This window comes from Triturus cristatus, chromosome 10, assembly GCF_964204655.1.
Source record: "Triturus cristatus chromosome 10, aTriCri1.1, whole genome shotgun sequence".
Classification (NCBI taxonomy): domain Eukaryota; kingdom Metazoa; phylum Chordata; class Amphibia; order Caudata; family Salamandridae; genus Triturus; species Triturus cristatus.
Genome location: NC_140593.1, coordinates 989,557,359 through 989,574,410, shown reverse-complemented (window position 1 = coordinate 989,574,410; position 17,052 = coordinate 989,557,359). Strand labels below are relative to the sequence as shown.

Sequence of the window (17,052 nt, the reverse complement as noted above, 5' to 3'; positions counted from 1 at the left end):
AGGTACAACCGTATCATTTTCTTTACAGCCCCCGGGGTATGTGTGTCAAGAGCTTTTTCCAATATCGCTTGATATAGGGCTCTGCCCTTCTCAGAGCCCTGGGGGGGAGGGGGGGGGGGGGTTGAAAACATGTTTTTCCCACCGCAGCGCCGGGATGGAACTAGAACGAGATAAACCTGTGAGATAGGCAGGGAAGATTAGGGCTGTCCCTGGCCCAGGGGGAGATAAGAGCATGTTTTCTTCCGTAGATCATGTTTTAATGTATTTATATATGGTTTCATGAAAGCTGCCCTTGGGTGCCTCCGGCAGGAGCGATACATTAGAAGTTTGTTTCTCCACCTATGCAGACTTCACGTACTGTACAGTGTGCAGAACGAGCATTCATAATAGGACGATCTGTGAGGTATGGAGGCAAAACCCAATTAAAAAAATGGGTCCGATTAATCACGAGGCTAAAGGCTGAGTGCTTTGCAGATGTCACCAGAGCTCTGAGGCCTTTACTGGACCTTAGCATACATGTCAAAGATTATGTATTTTTTATATAATATGTTTATTTTTCTGATGTTTGTTGAGCAGAATGAGCTTTATCGAACAGAATTTTTTTAGGGTTCAGTACTAGACTCTTTGGTTGATAGGGTACCTTTAATGAAGACATGCTTTGTGTTACTAAGACCTTTGATCTACAGTACTGAGAGGTTCTTGAAGCGGCTGTCTGCAGGGTACTGCTAGCAGTGGTCCTTGATTTCAATTACAGTATTCAAGGTTGTTTCTGTTTCAGGAAGGGAATAGAGCATTTGATGTGGTAAACTCCTTTGGGTTATGTCTGTCAGGCACGGTTGCTCCCGGGAAGCAGCAGTGGGGTGAAAAGAGGGGGAGGAGTTGAAAATATAACACTTACCTGCCGGCTGGCCTGCTGGCCGACCACCGCCGACTCTCCTGCGTCCTCTTCCTGGCTTCTTCTCTGCAAAGAAAGTGGGAAGCACCCGGCTCCCAGCCTCCCGGTAGTCAATCACAACTCTACAATGCAGCCTTGTGATTGGTCTGAGCGCCGTGGTTCGGCGTTCAGCCAGGGAATGGGAAGCTGGGCATGTTCTCCATGCAGGCTATAATGCAGCCTACGTGGAGAACATTTATGCACACTTACATAGTGCCCACCACTCCTCCCCCTGCTCTGAGAGCAGAGCAGATCTGCCCCGCCCCGCCCCGCCCGCTGAGACGCCGCAGCAGGAAAAATAAAATGATTATAAAGTAGAGTTATTTTCATTTTACATTTGCTTTTTTTCCCCTGTGAAAATCAGTGGGGGGCGCTCCTCCGCCTTAGCGGAGGAACCGCCACTGATGTCTGTCATGATCTAAATACAAAGTCATATTCAGAGAAAAGTTATCTGTAAGGAAGGAAATCCTACTGGGACCAGCCCTCTTATTGGATGAAACCCATAATTTAGGAAACACAATATTTGGAGAATAATTCACTGGTATGACATCACCTCTGTGAAATATGGGTTTTGAAACCTCTGGTTCTATGCAACGAAAGCAGGCAAACATGTAATATGTCCATTGAGAATACCTAACGTGTAACAGTATTATCAGCCTGTATTGTCATTGAGGGATTCTAGGAATGTATACAAATCACGAGGCTGAAGCCAGAGTGGTTTATAAATGCCATCTGATCCCCTGGATAACAATAAAGGAGTGGACCATATTACATGTTACTTGTTATGTATTTTTCGTATTACATTGTTAATTTATTATAGTACAATTTAGAAAGATCTAGAACATTTGAGTGGCGTCCTTTAGTATTGATTGTTTGCCTGAGGCTGCAGATATGTCTAACAATGTTTGTTTCTGGTAGGGATAATGTGCTAGTACCAAAATGTGTTTATGGAACAATGTATTATTTCAAAGCAAATATTAAATGAAAAATACGTTGTAAGGACGTTAAAAGCATGTATTCTAAAATGTGCATTCCTTTTGTAGTACATTGACACATCATAGAGTAAGCTTAAAATATATATATAAAGAAAGAAAATAAGGTGCAATGTGGGACAGTGTGTCTTTTTTCCTGCGTGTTAAGGCTCTGTGTTTACAGTGTTTATTTTCACACACTGAGGAGGAGTCACTGATAGATACTTGGATCAAGGATAGGCCTGCAAGGGTGAGTTCGTCAGGTCTGCTGATCTGTAGTCTAAGAGAAGCACTGTCATTGTGAAAGTGTTATATATGTATATATATATATATATAATATATGTACACACACACACACACACCTCTCTCTCTATCTCTCTCTCAACGCGTCAGGACAAGCTGGAACGGTTTTGAATAAACAGACGTTTTTGCACCAAAAGAGGAGCCCGTACCATTTTTCATCACGCCAGAGTGTTTGGGAACTTGGTTTCTGGATATATATATCTAGCCTACAGGCAGTGCGGGTGGAGCCAATACTGTTGATTTGCTTTAACAGGCAGCAGAGATGAAGTGTGCATGCTGGGTTGGGCAGGTGTCTTACTGTGACTAGCCCTACATGCGCACTTCAATCCTCTCAGACCCACTGTGTGTTGAAGAGCCAGGAGGCAAACAGCATAGCACCCTGTTCTCCTTTGGAGCACTGAGTTTATCCGCTCCATCCAGTCCTTGTATTGCTCTCATGCTGTTACCCACTATAAACAGCATGAGAGCAATACAAGGATAGGTTCTAGTTGTGATAGGATGGCCTGCCATCGTTGGTCTACACCAGGGCCGGACTGGGAACCGAAACCGTCCCTGGCAAACTGCTCGGTCGGCCCCCGGGAAGGTTTGGGGGGAGCAGCCGATCTGCTTGCTAGGGCTGGTTTCGGCCAATTTTGTTACAGGGGGCCAATATTTCTGGCCCCCCAGGGGCCCCAAACCGGCCACCACCGTGGCGGCCGCCCGGGGAAACGCCCAGTGCTCTCTACAGCCAGTCCGGCCCTGGTCTGCACTCAAAATGCAGCATTATGGAGATTACGGAGCATGGCCAATGACTGTGTTGGTTTATTCTGAAGCCACACAGTGATTGGTCCTGTTTCTGTTTCTTGCGAGTGACTCAATGCTCCCAGCATCAGCGCACTATGGCATTGTGCATGAGGGCAGGGAAAAAGGGTCGCACTCCCTGCCGCAGAACAAGTGTTCTCAAGTCCTGCCTAAGAGACACAGTCCAGGCCTCTTCCCCTGTGAGTCCGAGTCGCAGAGATTTACTTTGGTTTAGTACCTCGTACTGGTAAAAAAAATACACTCAATGAGGCTGTCTGGTTTTTATTGCTTCAGTGGGCCTGACATGGTGTCTTCAGACCAGATACCCCTTCACACCCTTTATGTACATGACGTTTCTTTTTCCATCTCTAAGTGTTGATGGTGACCTCAGCTAGGCCTACCAGTGCAAGGGGTTCGCCCTTCTCTGCACAGAGTCCTCAGACCAATAGGAAGAAGTTGGCACAGAAACTTGAATAGAAAATACAAAGTTTAATAAACCTCATGAGGTGGGACTACATTCACACAGCACCCTTCGGTGTTGAGTGAAGTAGCACACTGAACACAAGAAGCATGGTCCTTTTATACCCACACAGGGGCTGAAAAAGACGGTACAAGTACACATGAGAAGAGTTATGCACATAGATGGTCATAAAGAAACTGCACAGTCAACAAGTAGGAGGAGTAATAAGTTGCTGACATCAGTTAGAACAGCCTGACAGTTCTATACTAGGAACAGGTGCAATCTACTAGCTAAGCACATCTACGCATGTGCAGGACTCTGGGAGAGGGAAACAGCAAATGTCCAGCACATAGCTAACTAAAATGACTGCCAAGTACAAAATGGCTTTCAGCTCATGCAAAGAGATTAATGCAATCTTCGACAGACGGTCCTTTTAGCATGAGCTAAAGACATTTCCCATAATCCAGTAGGTAAACAAAAAATATGCACATTAATTTTTTCATAAATTTATCAATATCCTAATTCATTGCTAGGTGGGCATTTCTCATTCTAAATATTGTTAAGCTGGAATGTATAAGGTATAAGCAGGAGTACAAAGGGGACAGAGCATTGGGTCATACAGATAGCAGGAGAGAGTAATTACTATTATCAGAAACAGAACTATTAGCTTTCTAGTCCTAAGCAAATCCTAGAACAATCCAGTAAAAACATTTTCAAGGCTCCTCTGCATTTCAGTGACCATCAATTTCAATATCAAAATAGCCAACAGTACATATCTAATAAAAACATTTTCACTAGACTTTTCCAGTGTTTCCTTTATGAGGGCTAGAATATCAATCAAGAAAAGGGTAAAGTAACATTTATCGCAGAATAAACATTATTCCCAATACAATTATGAAAGCAGTCAGACGTATTATTACAAAAATGATCCTGGATCCAGGGGACCAGGAGGACCACACAGGACCATGAGAATTAGGACGAAGAGCTGCAAAGGGTTGCTCCTCCTCAAAAATGGGACGACCAATGGGGTACATTTTCAACAAAAAAGAAAAGGAAGTCCTTGGGAAATTAAAGCCGCTGTACAACCAACCAGAGGGGAGTCTTCTCCCTGTGTCCGTTTGAGCCTCACAGGCAGGCTCTTGTTGTTCCCACGGTGGAGCTGCACAACTCGCAACTCATGAATCACGGCCCAGTTTCAAGGGAAAAGTTTCTTCTTTCAGGATAGGGCAATCACCCACCAGGGCAAATGCTCTCAGCGATCCTGTCTAGTGTCTCAGGCAGTGCACCAGTTTTCTTCATTTCAATCTAGCAGGCACCAGAGACACAGCACCTGTACCCTGAACTCAAGTCCTTCCCTAACTCCTGTATTGCTCTGCTGGCACACTGCTCTTTCGTTGGGGCCATAGATTGCATTCAGTGTGCCCAGGTATCTCTTGACCAACAAAGGTGAAAACATTACAGCCAGCATTCAGGAGCGTGATGCTGAAGTGCCAGAAGCAACCCTTGTTTCAAAGGGGGTTGCCTCAAGCAAAAACTTTCTTGCTGATCTGTTCGGTCTGTGACTCTCGGCTGGGCATCAAAAACTTGATCCACGATTTCTCCTTTCGCATTTGTGACCCCGTCTTTTGCCCAAGACAGTGGCAGGGGTACACACTTCACATCCCAGTGCTTCCGGCCTTCTACCTTCACTGAGGTCCTGGTTGCCAACAATGCCTGTGCTGGTTACCTTCACTTTGACTTCAAGCTGGACTGGTGCTGACTCTCCAAGCTGGATCTGATGTCCGTGCCCCTCTGGCAATGGTTGTAAGGCAGCAAATATCTATTGGTGGACAGAACAAAAGGTCTTTAGACAAGGCACAGAAATAATCTATCAACAGAGAGGATAGTCTCAGAATACTTCCTAGTCTAGGGACGCCCCATATATTAGCAAGGCACCCAAGAACCACTTTCATCTATGTGAGAGTAAAAAAAAAACAACAGCCTCGACCTATTGGCAAGTATAAAAGGAACTCTTTGGTGAACTGACAAGAGTAATACGTCACCCAATCCCAAGCAGCCAAGGAAGTCTGTGTTCATTTACTAAATTCTGAGTAAAAGAGAAAAACAATACAGACATACTCCAAATCCTTACATCTGTATATTCCTATCTTAATCATCTAAAGACCCTCAAGAAAAAAGGAAATGTTCTACACTTTTACTCATAGACTTTGCATTACTTGTACAGGACTGCAGACACTTCTAAAATGATTTCTCTTAATAAAAGCACCTACATTGTATGCTTAGGACCATGCTCTCATGTTATAGGAGCAACAGGAAAATCTAAAACTGCTACTTTAACAGGGATTTCTATTACATAAAGAACTAAAAACTTCAACATAATGGGTACATTTTCTCCAGCAGAACATCTTGTGACAAACAGACTCCTATAGAACAATATTTTCCTCAAAAATGTTTGCTAAGGATCACATGGGTATCTTCTCTGCATTCTATTTTTCATAATCCAAACTATGCAACATCAGCTCTAGTAAGGACTGTCAGTTCATTTACACAGACTAGCTAATAAAAACTAGCAATGCCCTTGCAAAACTGTATGTAGCGTGAGAATAACAAACAATAGTGGTGTTATCACCCGAGAATTTTAGAACAAAAACTACCCACAGCTAGTTTCCCTTAAAGATCAAAATAAGGAAACCACAATCTAGACTACTCATCCTTTCATAATTTCATCAGACAGGATGGGCAGTAACATAGCAAATTTATTTATTCATTTTATTAATGCTAATAATGTTTAAAACTGTATTACTGAATAGCCAATTAAATGTCTCATGGCTATTTCTCAGACAGTTTAGACAGGCTCAAAAGAAATTAGGAAAAAGAGAGAGAAAACATAAATTTGCCTACCCTTAATTTGTAGAGGAGCTAGCCTCCTCCCCCCATTTTTGACAGTAGGAAACCTGTAACAGGTTTCATTCTTTCAACACTATCAACCCCAATTTGTAGAAACTGGGCATAAACAAACTCTGAGGAGCTAAATAGCACATTGAGCTAGCTAAAGAACATATTCCTTTAGCAAATGTACAAGTGTGACACGAGGGCACATGAATTCAAACTAAATCCCATTGCTTCCTTAATTCAGCCCTGAAAGCATTAGTGCTATACATATGACAGAGCCATTGCCTTAATAAAAGCTGACATATACCATTATTATTCAATCTGTTCATATGAGTGAACAAAAACTTGCTTTTGCAAAAAAAAAGCAAGCAAAACCTCTTTCTGTCCCTGCCCTGCCATATCGTCTTTCAAATGTTGAAATGTCAAAGCAAACGTTGCGCGGAGCCCTGCAGGCTTCTAAATGTAGGACTTCGGCCTTTAACCTATGCAGCTGTCCCATCTTGCGTGCAAGGTTTTCATGGGGGTGTCCCAATTCAAAGTGACCCTGGAGACTGAAAGAGCAACAGCAAAACCCACTTCTTTCTTGTCTACCAGCAATTCAGAGGTAAGCTTAATAACTTCTGCCAGTTTTTTTGTACATATTTATATTTGTAAGCAGTGTGCCGAGTGCTTGTCTAGCAGTATAGATGTCAGCTATTCATTCTATGCTTACATATGTGCATTTACTGTAGCCTGAGGCAGTTTAAAAGCTGCTCTGATTGGAATAACCTCATTTAAATAGTGAATTTTACTCAATTTCGACTTTGATGTTTGGGGCACTTAAAAATGAATATCCTACAATGTTTTTGCATAATAGTCATCCCCAGAATGTCCCCTACATATCCCAGAGATGTGGCATCAGAAATGTATAATGTATACCCTTATAAAAATGAGTTGTCTACGCCTTTGTTAATGTTACAGTTCATATTTAAGTGACCCCCTATTGCTGTATAGCATGGCTTAAATTCAATTTGGATGCTAGGAGGTCACAGTATCATTATTAGGCATTATAAATATTAAAAAACGAATTTAATGCACCTATTTTAAATAACATTTTTTATATAATCAAAATAATTTTTTTTTAAATAATAAATCCAATCATTTTGATGAGTCCACATATGAAAAGCAAGCTGCATCCCATGCCTGTCATATTTAAATGCATTCATTCATAGCCCTAAGAACAGAAACCGAACTTGAAAGTCTGTGCCACTTTTAAATGAAGGACTGTCATTATTATTCAACATCAAAAACCACTCTTATCCTTATTTAAAAAGGCATTAAGAAAATAAATCCCTACTGTCAATCTGTCCCCTGTTTATCAAAAATAATGAAACTATATTTCTAACTTTTAAAACAGCTGTCTGAAATGCAGGATTTTACACCGTGTTTGACTTCAGCTGTTTTCTGTGGCTGGAGTCAGAAATACCCACGTGCTGACACAGCTGCTTGACACGTAAAGGCGTCGAATTCACACGCCTTTCAAGTCAGCCTTTCCAGCCAGCACAAATCTGACGTTCTGTTATGTGTATTTTGGGTCAATTCACTCAGATAATGTGAATGCCTTTTAATACCTAATACAGAAGGATAAATGCTGTGACATTTTGTATCTTAATTTACCTATTGCAAAACAAACAATTTCGTTTTTTGAAGCTTTTTTTATTCCTATTAAATGTGGATTCTAATTCTATCTTTAACATTGTGGCAATTTGCACACATGTATAGTGTCTTACTCTGTCAATTTAATGATAGCGTGCAACTATTTAGCATATATTATATAATTTATTGCTGGATTCTTTTAAAATGTATTTTATTTTAATGATATTTGGCATAACAGAATGATGACAAAAAAAAAAGCATTGAGCTCATTCCAGAAATTTTCAAAACGGTGTCATACACATAATACAGGGCACTTAAAAGGCTAGCCATTCTTGCACCAAGAGCGCAATCACAAATTACAAGTACCACTAATGACAAACCACAGACATTTAAACACACATTTAACCCACAGATCAACACTTAGGACAGAAACAAAAGACAGCCCACAGACTGTACTTAAACCAAACCATTTGTAAATACTAGTTGTAAGTCATATTCACTAGATTTGGCTGGCAGAACACCAAGAAAAAACGCTCTGCATATCACCACTTATGAATGTTACTAAGTGCACAGACCAGGATCCTTTCTATGTACATATTTAGTTCCTCGGGGTACTAGTCACTAAAGAAGAAATACTTTTTTATACCTAAACCTAGTTAAGTATCCCCTCTAGGGGAGCCGGCTAATTATATACAAGTTTAAAAATGGTACATCCAAGAAAGCAACACATTCATAAATTCACCTGGGGGAAAACAAAAAGACCATCACGCACTTGCTTACAATTAACTGCTTTGTTCTTCAGCTCTAATGCTTTCACATAAATGTTCTTTCGCTGTTCTTTTTCAATCAGGGCTTGCTCACGCTTCATTCGTTCACGCACTTCTTTCTCCAACATTCGCACACAATCAAACATCTCTTGCCTAGTCTTTCGCTTAAACATACATTGTTCCACATACTCAATCTTTCGTAAATCAAATGACCCATACATAGGCTGACGCAACTCAGGATCCTTACGAGTGTATTTATTCCATAATGCGCTGTACATTATAGAAGAAAGACCATACTTAATATACATATCCCTATTAGGCGTCCCCTCCGGGGGGCCGGTTGTGCTTCATCTAGTCTCAAATTGGTACCACTACAAAAGCTATAACACAACAAGGTGCTGGACAATTCCAGTGGCCTAAAGGGTATGAGAGGTGGTAGTAAGTAGAGTATATCCTCCCTACAAGTAATTATATTCACAAAAGATACTATAATGGACAAAAAAAGGGGTCCGATAAACTGAGGGGAAGAGGAGATTGGAAGATTCTTAAATAAAGGTTGTACCTAACCCAACCATGATCGTGGGGGAGAAAAGTTTTTCTTTAAGTTACCCTCACACACCCTAGTGGTGTCATGCTTCATCATCGGGTCACCCAGACCCCTAAAAGTCTGGGTGGGCTCAACCACAGTGTTGGGAGTTCTTTTAATATGTTAAAGACAGAGGGGGTTTACTAAATAAAATACCTCAGGCAGATCCCCAGTTTCCCTTTATTCTTGGGTCTGTCTGGGTCATTAAAATGGATAAAAATGGGTCTTTATAGGAGTGTTATGGTCCTAGGACCCTAGTGCCGACATGTTTCAGTCCAAAACAGAGGGGCCATAAAGGTCCAGGACTTTCTTCAGGGCAAATTTATAACTCCCCTATGTGAGTGAAATTACTGGGATGGGAAGTCCCTATCCTGTCAGTAAGGTGGGGGCAGAGTAGCTGCTCCTCGTGATATATCTTTAAGAAGGGTGTGTGTCAACTGCCAGGCTCCATCCAATTCGGGGAGGTTGACTGTTTCTCACAGGACCAAAATGACAATGAGGGCGGTCTTTATTAAGATCGGTCACCCTGCGTGCTACCTATTTTGGTTCTGGTCCTCGGCTTTCGCCACTACAAAAGCAACACATCCTATGAAGTGTGCTAAAGACAGGCAAGCCAAAAATAGTGCAGAATATGCAGTATTATAATCAAAGTAGCACTTAAGGTACCTTTAGTACGATGTGCCGTTCAAATCAATTCAAATAGAGAAAATTCTCCTCATTACCTGCCTATATAGATTGCAATTCATATATAAATCTCATAACAAACCAAGTTGGCCAACACCCATTCCAAAATCCAAAAGCCACAGTAAGTGTTACTAAACTACCTTACCAATCCCAGGCATCAAAACCAACAGCAAGCGCCACATAAGGACACTTATCAATCACTTGGTGTCCAGGTTCCAACTGCCAAGTTCTAAAATCGACCAAATGGTCACTGCACGGCGAATCAACAGAAGAGATCTCAGTCGAGGACCGGCACCACCTGGATGGTCAGATCAGAAAGAAAGGAAAAACGCCGTGATTGCCAAGACTCGGGTCTCATTGGGCAGCGATCGCGTCCACAGCGAGATTCCAATCCTTCATCGCGACCAATACTTTCGGCATCCGAGTCACCGATGAGCCCTTCGTTGGGCGCCAATTTGTTGATGGTGACCTCAGCTAGGCCTACCAGTGCAAGGGGTTCGCCCTTCTCTGCACAGAGTCCTCAGACCAATAGGAAGAAGTTGGCACAGAAACTGGAATAGAAAATACAAAGTTTAATAAACCTCATGAGGTGGAACTACATTCACACAGCACCCTTCAGTGTTGAGTGAAGTAGCACACTGAACAGAAGAAGCATGGTCCTTTTATACCCACACAGGGGCTGAAAAAGGCGGTACAAGTACACATGAGAAGAGTTATGCACATAGATGGTCATACAGAAACTGCACAGTCAACAAGTAGGAGGAGTAATAAGTTGCTGACATCAGTTAGAACAGCCTGACAGTTCTATACTAGGAACAGGTGCACTCTACTAGCTAAGCACATCTACGCATGTGCAGGACTCTGGGAGAGGGAAACAGCAAATGTCCAGGACATAGCTAACTAAAATGGCTGCTAAGTTCAAAATGGCTTTCAGCTCATGCAAAGAGATTAATGCAATCTTCAACATAAGTTCAAGTTCAAAGTGGAAATGTGTGCGTAAATTTGAAAATGCAATAATTTTTTATTTGCATTTGCTTCCCCATATGGACTGTACAACAGGCCCTGGAAAATCCTCTTGGGCACTAGAATGATAAGATGGTGCAATACAATTTATACTCTAGTCTACCTGCCTGTTGACATTATGCTCCTCTCCCCAGCATGAGTACAAACAGCAGACCCAGCATGTGCTGCAGCTGTTTTGTTTCTGTGCTGTTTCCATGTCTGTATGGTGCCACTTTTTCTGTTCGGCTGGTCGGAATTCAGGGCCTCATTTACAAAAAAGTGACGCAGTGCAGAACCACAAGCCCTTTGGCTAAGCCTCGCTGCAGCACTTTCAAAGCACAGGGATGCATCATATCTACAAGGATATGACGGATCCCTTTGCTCTCCCCTGCGTTGGTGCACAATTAGCTGCCATGCGCTGACCCAGGCACCCATGCACCATGGTGCTGGGATGCCTGCATTACAGGGATGATTGTGTGCATGAAGGTGTCCCTTCCTGCACATAAACAATCTGAAATGGTGTTTTTAAACTTCTATGTGTGCTGCATTAGCACCCATAGAACTTGTAAATTGTAATGTAAAAGGTGTACCTTCCTGCACATAAACAATCGCAAGAGGTGACTTCCTTCTTCTATGTGTGATGCAGAATGCAGCACACATAGAAAGAGGGGAAAAAACGAGGAGAAATGAATATATTTCTCCTTGTTGCGCCTTCCTGAGGCTTAGCATTTAGATGCATTTCCAGGTTTACGATTTCTGGTAAATCTGGAAATGTGTCAGGTTCCATGGGTGTTGCGTGGGAATACCCACAGCAACACCCATGGAATGCCCCTTTCACATTAAGTGCTACGTGTTAAGGGGCTGTATTTACAAGGACAGGAAAAGCCAAGCAGGGGGGCTTTTTGTGTGCTTGTAAATATGGGGCAGCAAAATGCGCAGCCGGTGCGTAAACAAAAAGTGATGCACTGGCAGCACAAGGGGCTTCCAAATAAGCCCCCCAGTTTATTGGTGGTATACAAATATCAGTTATTAACCACTTCTCTTCGTTTTAGTGGTCGTGCCTTTGTGATGCATTGAAATATCTTGGCTGCCCGGAAACAAACTAATAATCGTAGGCACTGGCATTAATCCTAGGACAGGCATTTGTGGGTATGTATAGCAAAATGTGCCAGAGCTGCCTTTGGTTCCAAGTATAGTACAGGACTAGCTGCATAGTATGTGCAAGCAGAATTTTCACTTTTTATACTGTGGATCACACATGCCTCAGGATGAGAGAAACATGGCTGCTTCACATCAAGGGAGTTTGGGTGATGTGACATACAGCCTTTTCCCAAGGAGGTTGCGAATGGCACTAGCATTTAAAAACTAAGCTTGTTTTTCTAAATTAATTACATTTGGGGTGCTTGGAGAGCTCTATTTTCTAATGGCGCTAATCCAAACCTGCACTGAACCTCTTTAAAGCACTGTTACCTTTTTAGGTCTCGCTGAGCCAGCACATGCGCTGCTCTGCGAGACATTTAGTGTGTGGCTCCAGAAAATGCTACCACATGCTTTTGCTTGTGGCAGCCTAGAGCTCGCAGTAACGCGCACAAGTGCGCGTGCCTCGCTCAGCCTCTCCAATGCTCGCTATGCCTCTCCTTCCTCTTTTCTTAAGGCACGCGCTGTCTGTAAGGCAATGAGGCTCGAGAATACTTCTGAGGGGGACAGGGGGCAACGAACACTAATCAGTCTCTAATATTTTGCGTGCCAAACGAGGGTTTGCAAAAGGTAAGAACTATTAATGTTAGGTTGCCGCTTGAGTTTCTAAAACATAATATAACAGATAACTGAACTGATTTTTTTGCCGTATTCCTTCCATCTTTGAAATGAGCTCTTATCGTATAATGCTGGCATGCGAGAAATTACGTATCTCCCTTAAACTAACGGCCACCTACCATCAATCAGTCTCCAATACTTCACGTACCAGAGGAGGGCTAATCTAGTCTCTTAAAGGTATTTATATTCCATATGTGACAGCTAAAATGTAAAGACAGACATAGAATTGATAGAACAGAATGCCTTTGTTGGCCGAATCAGTAATAGAAGCAGCTCCAACATAAAACCGATTAAATAGCAGGCTTTTATGCTTCAAAGTAAAAAGGATATAATCGCAACTTAATTTTCGTGTTAGCGGTTAGTTTAAAACAAACTAAAAAGGTTGCGCATGTCTCTTAATGGTCCTTTTCTTTTCAGATGTAATTTATTATGAGATACACCACGGTACTCAGACAGCGATATACCTAACATTAAGGTCCAGTAATACAGACATCAGTAAAACGACAACAATAGGGTAGTTATGGTTGTTAGTATCCTGGTCTACCGATCACAAATCCATTGATTTCAAATATCTGACAGATGTTTTGTTCGGCATTTGCAGATTTTTCCTTTATCGCACCTTTATTGAGAGAGTCCATTGTGACCTTGTGGAGGGAATCCTTCCCCCTTGATGAATAGAAAGTAAGGCCCAAGTGGATTAATAAAAAATAAAAAATGAATAGATATACTGGTGTGTAGGCTTGACCTTGGTTTGTATAACTCAGAAGCTAGAGGCATGTTATAATTTTTCACTCTTGAAATCTCATTCTATTTTATATCGATCACACTACACATGGTGACTACATCTTTTTCTCAGTCTTCATTCTTCTTGACTTTAGACTAGTTATCTAATTTTATTTCATTGATATCGTTAATTCTTTGCATGGTGATAACATCTTCTTCCTATTATTGAACATACATTTTTTAATATGGTCGTTCTGTTGGACATAATGCCTACTTGTTATTTATCTGTGCAGGAAATCCAGATTTACAATAAGCTTGTGCATGCAGAATGTTTAGTTATATGTAAAACTGGCACGTCAAAGTTGTTTTCATTGAGAGTATTAAAACTACTGCGCTGATGCTATATGATATATAGGAGACCAGGTCAGAATGTGTCAGTATTTTACTAGCAGCATGGATTTTGTATGTTTCCATCAGTTTTACTTCTTTTGGAGAGAACTGGTACCCAGTTTAATGATATGATTATGGGAGCTTAACGCATTTGTGCTTTCATTTGTTCTGGATCCCCTGTACTATTTAAGTTCTGTGTTACCTTAAGGCAATAGAAGAGCACCTCATGCTATTGCACATTGAGCCCACTCTATTAATTTATATAATCGATATAACTTATTGCTTTATTACAAAATCCTTTAGTGAAATTAGCTGTAAAATGAATTATTTGTCATTTTTTCTAAATTTTCTCTGGGGAAAAAGTCTTCCCAACTATCCCCTTATTTTAGTTCGGCTTGCTCGCTTTGCTCACTGACTTGGTCTAATTCACCTCCAAGTTTTATGCCTACCACTTTGAAAAGTCACCAACCGCCACTTCGTGCCAGTCTATAGCTACGGTACCCGTTATGAAAACAATGCATTCCTCCTGTAAAACAAAGAATAATCAGAACACCAGGATTGAAGATTTTGAGTTTATTCTAAGTTACGCAACAATCTTTGTCAAACTTTATATGTATATGTATATATATCTTACATGACTAACCCTTCTAATTGAATGTTTCACGTAATTGAAAAGTATAATCGGGAAACCTTTGGGACCTTGTGTTAATAGCTTCCTTGCCTTCATGATCAAAAAGTGATGTCATCAGGGGGAAACATACGCGCGCTTCCATTGTCTCGTTGGAACCAGTCGACCTCCTCCTCTACAGTTTCATTAGAAGTGTTGAGAGGTGTAGGGCGGGAAAGCACTGTGTCCCTGTGGCCTGAATCCATGCGGAAGCTCTTGTTATAAATCAACAGGTTGTATTTTTACATTGCCCTTACATTTCATTCTAGTAGTAACCTTCTCAATTATATAGAGTAGATCTCACAGTAACTTTGTTAATCCGTTTAGGGAGAGCTGTTCTTTGGTTAGAAAGTGTAAGGATTTCTGCCTGCCTCAAATGAGCCATACAGGCGAATGGCTTAAGAGCAGAGTACACTGAATTCTAGTGTAATTGTAATTGTATGTACATAGCGCCTACTGCTTCTGACGAGGCTTTGAAGGGTGTATATGAATGTTCAGTTTCTTTTCATCTGGTACACAGATCCATAAAAGTCCCCACAGTTATAGACCTAACTTCATTCAGTGTCGTCCAGAGCATTATCGCCCAGTGTGGTCCATAGTTTTGAGACCAATGACTACAGGACCCATAAGTCCTAGTACTGGAAACACCTGGCGCAGTTTTACTATGTTTGGATCCGCACCTGGTGAAACTGTGGGTAGGGTTGTGCACAAATGCACAGGCCAGCCCCCATACCACCCTTGCGGCACCACAGGTGAGCGGACAACCAACCCCCTACATTGCTCTGTCCTGCTAAGCCCTCCTCCTAGCCATAGCCCACTGATCATACAATCCAGAGCACTCCTTCTGCTGCCTTTTACCATCTGCTGAAAGCAGACTGAATTTTGCAAATGAAAATGGCCTGTTATGAAGCCCGGAGGTTGCAATTTCATGAGCAAAAGGGTGCAGTGTGCCTGGGTCATCCCCATTATGGGTGGAATTACTTATAATGCCCATTATTTGTTATAGGGATATGTGCCAGATTTGGAGAATTCGACCCCCTGGTATCTCAACACCAAATAACGACAACTTGTATTGATGCCAGCAATAAATTGTGGGGAAGAGAAAGAGCTCCTTTAAGAAGCGTTGACCAACAAAAAAGAGACTGTACAGGTCAAACAAAGTCAGAAATAAAAAAACTGACATTTCCGACAAACCCATAGAAATAAAAGTAAAAGGAAAATCATGTAACTGAAGTTGAGGGATACTTTTCTTGATTTAGTCAGGAATAAAGCAAAGTAGTTTTTGGGGAAACACGTGAATTGCAATGACAAAATTGTTTCCTGAACCAAATTCACATGGTTCTAGTTCCTAAATTCTATCTGTTTAATGATAAAATCCCAGGATTGCTTTATAAAAAGTGCAGTTGAAAGGCCGCCATAGTGCCTGGCTCCAAGATGACCACACTCCTGTGAGACTCCTGAGCCTTCTGCGCTGGTGGCACCGGATAGATGCATGTTGGGACCGTTGATAGCGCGTCTGGGCCTTATTGCGGTGAGATATTAGGCTGAATAGGATCGAAAGGAGGGGAGCTGTGCAGGCCGTGGGCATAAAGTGAGACCTAGCACGAAGAGAGGCCAATGACTGAAAAGAGACCTAGGAGGAATATACCGCTGGAGTACATAAGAACATAACTACCATGACATGAGGCCTAGGAGTGTAAAGTGGCCTAGGAGGATCGTTGCCTCTTACTAATGGGAAGCCTCGTAGGAGGGTGTACTCTGTCTAGCGGGCCTGGACACCACTGTGGTACATAGGGTGCTGCTGGGGGACACACAACGCATCTAGACGGGGCATCCTAAAGAAGAACATACTCATCCTGAAACAGTACATACCCACTCCGGTGCTGGTTGGAAGCACTGAAGAAATAGATGGCCGGCAGGGGGTAGCTAACGTTGGTGGCAAGCGGCTGCCCGTGGACTGTTGATCGGCAGAGGGTAGCTAACGTTGGTGGCAAGTGGCTGCCCTCTCCCTGTATGTGGTTGCGCAGCAGCGAGGAACAGCGTTGAGTAGTCTACATGAGGAAGTCTTCAATTATCTACTGCTGGTGTGACCTAGTTGGGTGACCCACACTTCCAGACCGCTGTGAGGGTGATTCGTGGTCACCATGGGGAAAGCAAAAGCAAAATCGCAGGGATCATGCTTAATACAGCCAAATTCTCAGCAGGATATGTCCTACTCAGAAACGCCATGGGACCCCTCACCGCACGGCTAGGGGCATTGAAGAATCTGAGTTCACCCTTCAATGGGAAATAGGGAAGGTGTCAGTTGAACTGGACCTGCTCCATGCAGATCATTAGAAGTTGACTACCAGAGTGAAAGACAATAAAACCTGGCTTGCAGACCTACACCCTTTTTACTAAACCATGAAAACACAAATTACTCATCTCACGGATCATGTAGAGC

At 42.2% G+C, this 17,052-nt stretch overlaps 1 protein-coding gene and 1 long non-coding RNA gene across 7 annotated transcripts in view; one reads left to right on the top strand and one right to left on the bottom strand.

Moving 5' to 3' along the window:
* Positions 1-952, bottom strand: part of LOC146796387 (uncharacterized) — a 209,093-nt gene extending 208,141 nt beyond the window's left edge. The window contains exon 1 of the long non-coding RNA XR_014969615.1: positions 899-952. This is a non-coding gene — a long non-coding RNA (uncharacterized LOC146796387). The remainder of the gene's footprint in view (positions 1-898) is intronic.
* The window catches only part of PEMT (phosphatidylethanolamine N-methyltransferase), a 1,115,620-nt gene that overhangs the window by 1,029,494 nt on the left and 69,074 nt on the right, over positions 1-17,052 (top strand). The gene's annotated exons all lie outside the window — the stretch shown is intronic.